The sequence below is a fragment of the Colobus angolensis genome, unplaced genomic scaffold (assembly GCF_000951035.1).
Source record: "Colobus angolensis palliatus isolate OR3802 unplaced genomic scaffold, Cang.pa_1.0 Scaffold522, whole genome shotgun sequence".
In the NCBI taxonomy this organism is placed as follows: domain Eukaryota; kingdom Metazoa; phylum Chordata; class Mammalia; order Primates; family Cercopithecidae; genus Colobus; species Colobus angolensis.
The window spans coordinates 589,797-597,820 of NW_012118733.1; positions in this window are offsets into that span (position 1 = coordinate 589,797).

Below are 8,024 nucleotides of genomic sequence, written 5' to 3' on the forward strand. Positions count from 1 at the left end.
TTCAGGTCTCCTAGCCCTCAGCCTCACCCCAGCTTCCTTGCCTCACTTTGGCCCCCATGCCTGCCGCACAGGAATGGGCTGCCCATGGGGCAGTTCTAGAATGGAGCAAGGATCAGGGAAGGCCTGAGGACGTCTGCTTCAGACAATGCTTGGTAATAAATGGGCTTCCCCTTCAGGCAATCCCATGAGGTCCCCGCATCAAACAGCTCCCAGCCAATGCCCACCCCAATAGCACAGAACCACAGCCATGCTGCAGCCTCTGACAGTGCATGCACTGAGACCACCTGGCTTCACCTGCTGTTCCGAGGTCAAGATCAACAGTGTCAACAACCAATGCTCTCAAACTTGTGTCTCCTTCCCTACCCAGACACAGTCTCCCTTGTGGACAATGAATTAGAGGATTACTCTATACATGGCTACCCATCAGCCTGCAGCCAAAGCCTGGAAAGTGAAGGGAGGTCCCGACAGACCCAGAGGGCTGCCCAATGTTTCAGTGCCTTCTCCACATGCTCCAGCCTTTTTTTTTTTTTTTTTGAGACGGAGTCTCGCTCTGTCGCCCAAACTGGAGTGCAGTGGCTGGATCTCAGCTCACTGCAAGCTCCGCCTCCCGGGTTTACGCCATTTTCCTGCCTCAGCCTCCCGAGTAGCTGGGACTACAGGCGCCCACCACCTCGCCCAGCTAGTTTTTTGTATTTTTTAGTAGAGACGGGGTTTCACTGGGTTAGCCAGGATGGTCTCGATCTCCTGACCTTGTGATCCGCCCGTCTCGGCCTCCCAAAGTGCTGGGATTACAGGCTTGAGCCACCGTTCCTGGCCGCTCCAGCCTTTTTTCTTAACACACCCAAACATTAAGCACACTTGAAGGGCAGCCACTTTAACTTCCAGGATTGACCTCCGAGTCCCAGGGTGACTGCAGCCTCTGGTCACCAGGGAGTGGGAGCTGTGATTACAAGTTGAGATGGATGCCTTCTCCACTCCAGAGGAATGGGTTGGGCAGTGCACCATGCTGGGCCCTACCCAGCTTGGTGAAGCTCTTCTTCACACAGAAGGCACAGAACAGGAGGTAAGGGGTCAAGGCCTGTGAAACCACTGAAAGATGAAGCAACACTTGCTGCTAAAAATGAGTAGGGGATTCTGGCCAGGAAGGGAGCCAAATCAAATGCATGACTATCATGTACCTGATACTGTGCTAGGCATTTTACATACAAAATTTAATCCTCACAACCAAGCTCAACATGGTTATGACTTTCTGTCTTAATCAGGACAGACAAGGTTCTATCGCAGCAAGGAACAACCCCCAAATCTCAGCAGCTGTACAGGAGAAAGATTTTATTTCTTGCTCATACTATTAATACATGCATCATGGTTCAGGCGGTGATGAGTGTTCTCATCAATCCCACTCCTAGGAACCCAGATGACAGAGCTGCCACCATGTCACCAGTCACTATGCCACAGGGCGGAGAGAGAGCTCTGGAAAGCATAGCACTGACAATTAAATGCTCGGCCTGGAAAAACACACAGCACTTCTATTCACATCTCGCTGGCCAAAACCAGCTACACGCCTTCACTCACCCACCAGAGAGCCAGAAAATCCAATCCTGCCATATGCCACACTATTTCTGCACAAAATTTACCGATAAGAAAATAGAAGCTCGCAGGTTAATGATAATGGCAACAACAGTGCTAATCACAGGTGCTTAGTACGATATGCTGGGCACCATCTCAGCGCTTCGTGTGTTAACTCACCTCATCCCTACTCAGTTAGGTATAATCATGGTCTGCATTTCACAGCTTAGGAAACTGGGCAGGGAGATGTTAGGCAATTTGCCCAAAGCGACGCAAGGAGTGGGGGCAGAGCCCAGGGCTCTGTCTTGCTGAGTCTGTTCCCACAACTACACTATGTGAGCTCACTGGCCCAAGACTGGGGAAGGGGTGGTGTTCAAATCCAGGCCATTCCTCTCTTTGCTGAGCACCAAAGGGGACAGAAGAGAGGTCTGTGGGGCCTCAGCCCTGTGTCCACCAGCAGGTCCCAGCACCAGGACACCGTCCTCTCCGTCTACCCCTTAAGCAGTCCTTCTCCACCAGCTTCTGTGCAACCAGGACAGTGGGATCCTGAAGAGGATTGAGCTCCCAGGCCCCATGATATCAACTTCTCTCCTGTGGGTCACTGGTCCCAGGAGGGAGCAGCCTCTGTGATCGGATGGGGAATCAGGATTGAGAAAGTTCACCCTAGAGAAAGGACCTATCCAGGACTTGCCCAGCTACTCGAAGGCAACGTATGGATTTGGCCAGCTCCTTACCAACAATTTGTTTGTTTGTTTGTTTTAAAAGAGAAGCCATCTTGCTAAGAGGAGAAGCCAGCCGAGCCCTCGCCTGGGAGGAACTGTCCAGGCCACACATCCAGCCCGGGGCGGGTACAGATAGAAGCAGCCATGGATGGGCAGCACCCGCCTTTCTGCCCAGCATCCTGTCTTCTTGAGTGGGAGCTCTGCAGACCAAGGGAGAGAGGCCAAGAGCCTCACCCAGGAGCTCCACTGTGTTGTCTTTTACTGACATAACAGTGAGGAGCAAGGCAGAAAAGACACTAATGCCCTAGAACCACACCACCTGACCAGGGTGAGCAGGGAGGAGGCAGCGGATGGGGACACACAGCTTAGTTCTTGGGGAATGAAAAACTCTTCTTCATCGTATGTATAAGGCATAGATATATACGTGGTATTAAAATGCAATGAGGAGGGTGGGTGTAATTAGGAAAAACATGTCTAAAAAGGCTTAGGGGTGGGGGGTGCCAACAAGATTGAGAAACACTGCAAACACGACGACTATTTTCACTTTGGCTTATTATGTTCAGCTTTTATCCCAAAACAAACACTTTGAAATTACTGCAGTAAGGAATACTATTTTACACTGGTTTTACCTCAACTTTTCACAGTTGCCATTTTCCTACCCTTCCCTCACTACCGAACAAAGACTGATTAAGGGCCTGCCAAGTGCAGACACTGGGGACCCCGCCTTCTGGAGCCCTCACGAACCTCAGTCTAGTGTCTTTGCGGTTGTCAACTGTAAACGGTAATGTCCGTGGAAACATCACCATGGCTTACTAATCCATTCACCCAGAATTTTCTGAATTTTTATCCAAGGAAAAAACAATGCCTTTTGCTTCTGTTGGTTCACTGTATTCTCTTGAGATAAATCCTCTCGAGAAAAATGTTTTTATGTCACACTGTCCTAAAAGTTCTATTTATCAGGTAGGCCACCCGCAAGCCACACTTAAACCACTCTGCAACGAAGAGGTTTCTTTCAGCTCAGGGAGGGGTGGCGGCCCCTCTAAATCTGCCAAGGCAGATGGAAGGTGCCGCCTGGCTTCTACCTGCCGCATCCCAACCCCCTCAGCCTGGGGGCGCTGCCCAGGCTCTCTCTGGACCCCAGAGCTGGGAGTCATCTGCAAGCCCAGCTGCTGCTCCAGACAGGAGTAATGTCCATAAAATGGACTCCACTGCTCTCACCACAGAGGGGACAAAGAACTCGGCACTCAGGTTCACCCACCTGGTGAAGTAACTCGTTTACTTCCACTTATCCAGAGCAAGCCAGAGAGAGAAACAAAGAAGGGCAGCAAGATTGGCTCCCTCCAAAGCCAACAGGGTCCCCTGAGGAGGATTCCGCCTCTACAGCAGGGCTGGCCTTTGTAAACAGATGCAGTCTGAGGACCTGCAGGGAGGCTGTCTCTCCTCATCTCTGGTCCCACAGATGGAGCCATTAAAAGCACTGTGGCCTAGATATCACTTTCAATGAATCACCAGGAGTGACAGTCTTAGAAGAACACAAACATGCAGAACAGAACAAAAAATGAACAAAAGCCAAGCACTGGCCACTTACTGGTAGTGAATTTCTTTCTCCCTGTTCTCTAGAAGCTCTGTTCTCCAGGCTGTCAACGCTGATACTGAATCAGAATGAGAATGCCTCTCAATTCCCAAAGCCCAAGATACAACTCTTTCTTTACCCGCTGAGAGAGATGAGAGCAGGGGGAGCATAGTTGGCACAATCTCTTCAGACAACAATTGGGCAACATCTTACAAAATGACAAATGCATGTGCCCTCTGCCCCAGCATTTCCACTCCTAAAAATTTCCTTTCCATCATGCCTGCACGTGGTTACAAAATGGTTACATGCCTCAGCATGGTTACAAAAGGAAGGGCTGCGAACAACCACAATGTTCACAAATAAGAGGCCTGGTGAGATAAACTTGGGCACATGCACAGAGTGGAGTACCACACAGCTGTCTAAAAACACCAAAGGGGCCAGGCAGTGGCTCATGCTTGTAATCCCAGTACTTTGGGAGGCTGAGGTGAGTGGATCACCTGAGGTCAGGAGTTTCAGACCAGCCTGGCCAACATGGTGGTGGCAGTCACCTGTAATCCCAGCTACTCAGGAGGCTGAGGCAGGAGAATCGCTTGAACCCAGGAGGCGGAGGTTGCAGTGCCAAAATCGAACCATTGCACTCCAGCCTGGGCGACAAGAGCAAGACTTTGTCTTAAAAACAAAAACAAAACAACTGGCTTTCTGCACTAAAATGAAAGAGCTGTGTATCCGATGTTACTTTTTTCTTTTTTGAGATGGAGTTTCACTCTTGTTGCCCAGGCTGGAGTGCAATGGTGCAATCTCGGCTCACCGCAATCTCTGCGTCCCCGGTTCAAGCAATTCTCCTGCCTCAGCCTCCCAAGTAGCTGGGATTACAAGCATGTGCCACCACGCCCAGCTAATTTTGTATTTTTAGTAGAGACAGAGTTTCTCCATGTTGGTCAGGCTGGTCTCGAACTCCCAACCTCAGGTGATTTGCCCACCTCAGTCTCCCAAAGTGCTGGGATTACAGGTGTGAGCCACCGCGCCCAGCTCAGATGTTACCTTTGATATGTGTGTAAAACCAGACTATTCATACACACACACGTATATAATATAGACACACCTAACTGGCACATGCACAAACTATCTCTGGCAGGCTATGTAAGAAATTGGTTACTGCTAGCTATGGTGGAGAGGAGAGCAGGGGAGACTGTTTTCACTGCACACCCTTTTGACCTATTGAACTCTGTGTCCAAAGTGGTATTATCTTCAAGCACCTTGCTGTATGTGAGCCTTTGTGCAGGAGCCCTATCTATATTCTTTCATTCAATCCTTTCAACATCTTCACAAGGTCTCCCTGTCCTGGTTGTACAGATATGCAAACTGAGGCTCTGAGAAGATAAGCAATGTGCACACATCCTTAGTTTGACTGGAGCCAGTACTCAAAGCTGTTTCACTCCAAAACAGCAAAATGTGGGATATTTATGAAGATGAAGCACACCAACACTGCGTGTGCCTGAATAGAGGCATGCTATTACAAACTCTTGATTTCCCAAGCCTCTCGCTGCCACAGCAAATCTATGCCTGTCTTCCCGGGCGTCAAGAAAGAGGACAGCACACGGAGATACACCTCCCTGCCAGGCTCAGCACTGCACACTAGGCGGAGGACTAGAGCATACAGAGCAGGCTCCCCCTGTCCCACCCCCCGATATCTGCCTTCCTCTCTGCCTGGGACATCCCCACGTGCTGGCACTCCCACCTCTGTGCTGTGAGATCTGTGCCTGGGATTCATTCTCAGTGCCTCAGTTTCCTCATTTGTGAAACAGATACGAAAAGAATTACACCAACCCCAAAGGACTGGTGAGGGACTGAAAAGGGAAGATGGTGTGCAGAGCCAGGTACAGGGTCCGACACTTAGCTCCTGGTTTTCAGGGGCTTTAGATGGTACCGCTATTCTCAACAACTGCTTGGTCCCAGGACCTTTACAACTGAAAAATAACTCAGGACCCTAAGGGGCTTCTGCTTATGTGGTTTTGCCTATTGGTATTTACCAGAGTTGAAATTAAAACTGAGCAAAAAATTATGTTAATTTAAAATAATAAAACCTTCACATGTTAACATAAATAACAAATGTTTTTCTGCCACCTAGGCTGGAGTGCAATGGCATGATCTCAGCTCACCACAACCTCTGCCTCCCAGGTTCAAGCAATTCTCCTGCCTCAGCCTCCCAAGTAGCTGGGATTACAGGCATGTGCCACCACATCCAGCTAAGTTTTCTGCATTTTTAGTAGAGACGGGGTTTCGCCATATTGGCCAAGCTGGTTTCAAATTCCTGACCTCAAATGATCCACCTGCTTCAGTCTCCCAAAGTGCTGGGATTACAGGCGTGAGCCACTGTGTCCAGCAGTAACAGATGTTTTTCATAAATCAATTTCCCAAGAAAAGATAAATGTTTCAGGTGATGGGTATCCCAGTTACCTGATTTGATCATTACACACTGTATGCTGTGTATCAAAACATCACAGGTGTCCCCAAAATATGTGCAACTGTTACATGTCATTTTTTAAAATTATTTTTTGACCAAAAAAATCAATTAAAACAATTTTTTAATTGAAGATAGTGGCTGGATTCTCATATCCACTTCTGCATTCAATCTGTTGAAATGCATTGTTTTGACTATACAATATAAAGAAAATCCAACCTTACAGATAGTTGGAAAAGGGAGATTGTATTTTCAGATCATTGTGGATACTCTCCTTTGATACTACACTAAAACTTGACAAGTATAGTGCCTTAAAGGTTAGCTGCAATGTGAAATCTGAGCCCATATCAATGAACTTTTGTACTCAGTGGCATTCCCATCTGACAGCCTGTCCTGCACTTTGAATGGATTGTTTACCCATGCGTGATTTTGTAACATCAGGCACCAGCCATTTGGAAAACATCGGTTCACTGAGTTATGCACTCTGGAGAGAATGAGTGGAAAAGACAAATAATGTTTTAGTATTACCATGAAAATAGTTTTGACCTTGTGGACTCTCCACCGAGAGAGACCACACTTTGAGAACACTGGGGTAGCAGATTTTTCTTTCTTTTTTTGAGATGGAGTTCCATTCTTTTTGCCCAGGCTGGAGTGCAATGGTGTGATTTTGGCTCACTGCAACCTCCACCTCCCGGGTTCAAGCAATTCTCCTGCCTCAGCCTCCTGAGTAGCTGGGATTAGAGGTGCACGCCACCATGCCAGCTAATTTTTTGTATTTTTAGTAGACACAGAGTTTCACCATGTTGGCCAGGCTGGTCTTGAACTTCTAACCTCCAATAATCCACCCGCCTTGGCCTCCCAAAGTGCTGGGATTACAGGTGTGAGCCACCACGCCTGGCCAGAAGATTTTTCTTATCCTCCACACTAAGCACAGTTTTCTTCAAGAACTCAGAAAAAGAAACTTCTGTAGGAAGCATGGGGGCCTATGCAGGGGGTCGCCATCCCGTTTGTTCTACAATGCAGGCAACTAGAGCCTGCTGTCACTGGAGGCAACTGGACCCAGTACCCTCTCACCCACTGCTGGCTGCCTCCTTCTAATGAGCTGGCCCTGCCTGCTCCTCCCTTCATTATCAAAAGCCTTCTCTCCCCCACAGGACCACCTCATCCTTCTCCAAAAAAAACAGACCTCAGGGGTTTGCAGAGGGCAGACTCTCCAGTAGCAAAGTACAGGGGCCATGAGTAGACTGCTACACTTGGGCTTTGCAGTTGATAATTCTTGGTCTCTTGAAATTACATATGTATGCATATTTATAGCAAAAACATGGGTGCCCATAAATAGCCAGTCATTCATGTACACATTTTTAGCATATCGTTTAGCCACCAAGTTCCACTGCATCCTCCTTCCTGGGACCTTGCATTGGGGTTTTCCTTCCCAGTCTTGCCACCACCACTGCAGGCCAGGTTATGGCCAGGCCCCTGAACCCTCTCTTCCCACACCTACCAACCCAGTGCCAAATTGTGAGAGCTCCTGCTCAAAAGCCTTCAATGACGCTTTCACATCCAAGCTGTGTTCAATCGGTTCCCTTTCCAGCTTTGTCCCACCCCCAGCCCCTCTTCCTCCCTCTCTCAGCTTTAGCTCTCCCCCTCCCTTCCCCTCATTCTCCCTGCTCAGCCCCATACCCTCCCCTCCATAATCTCTCCC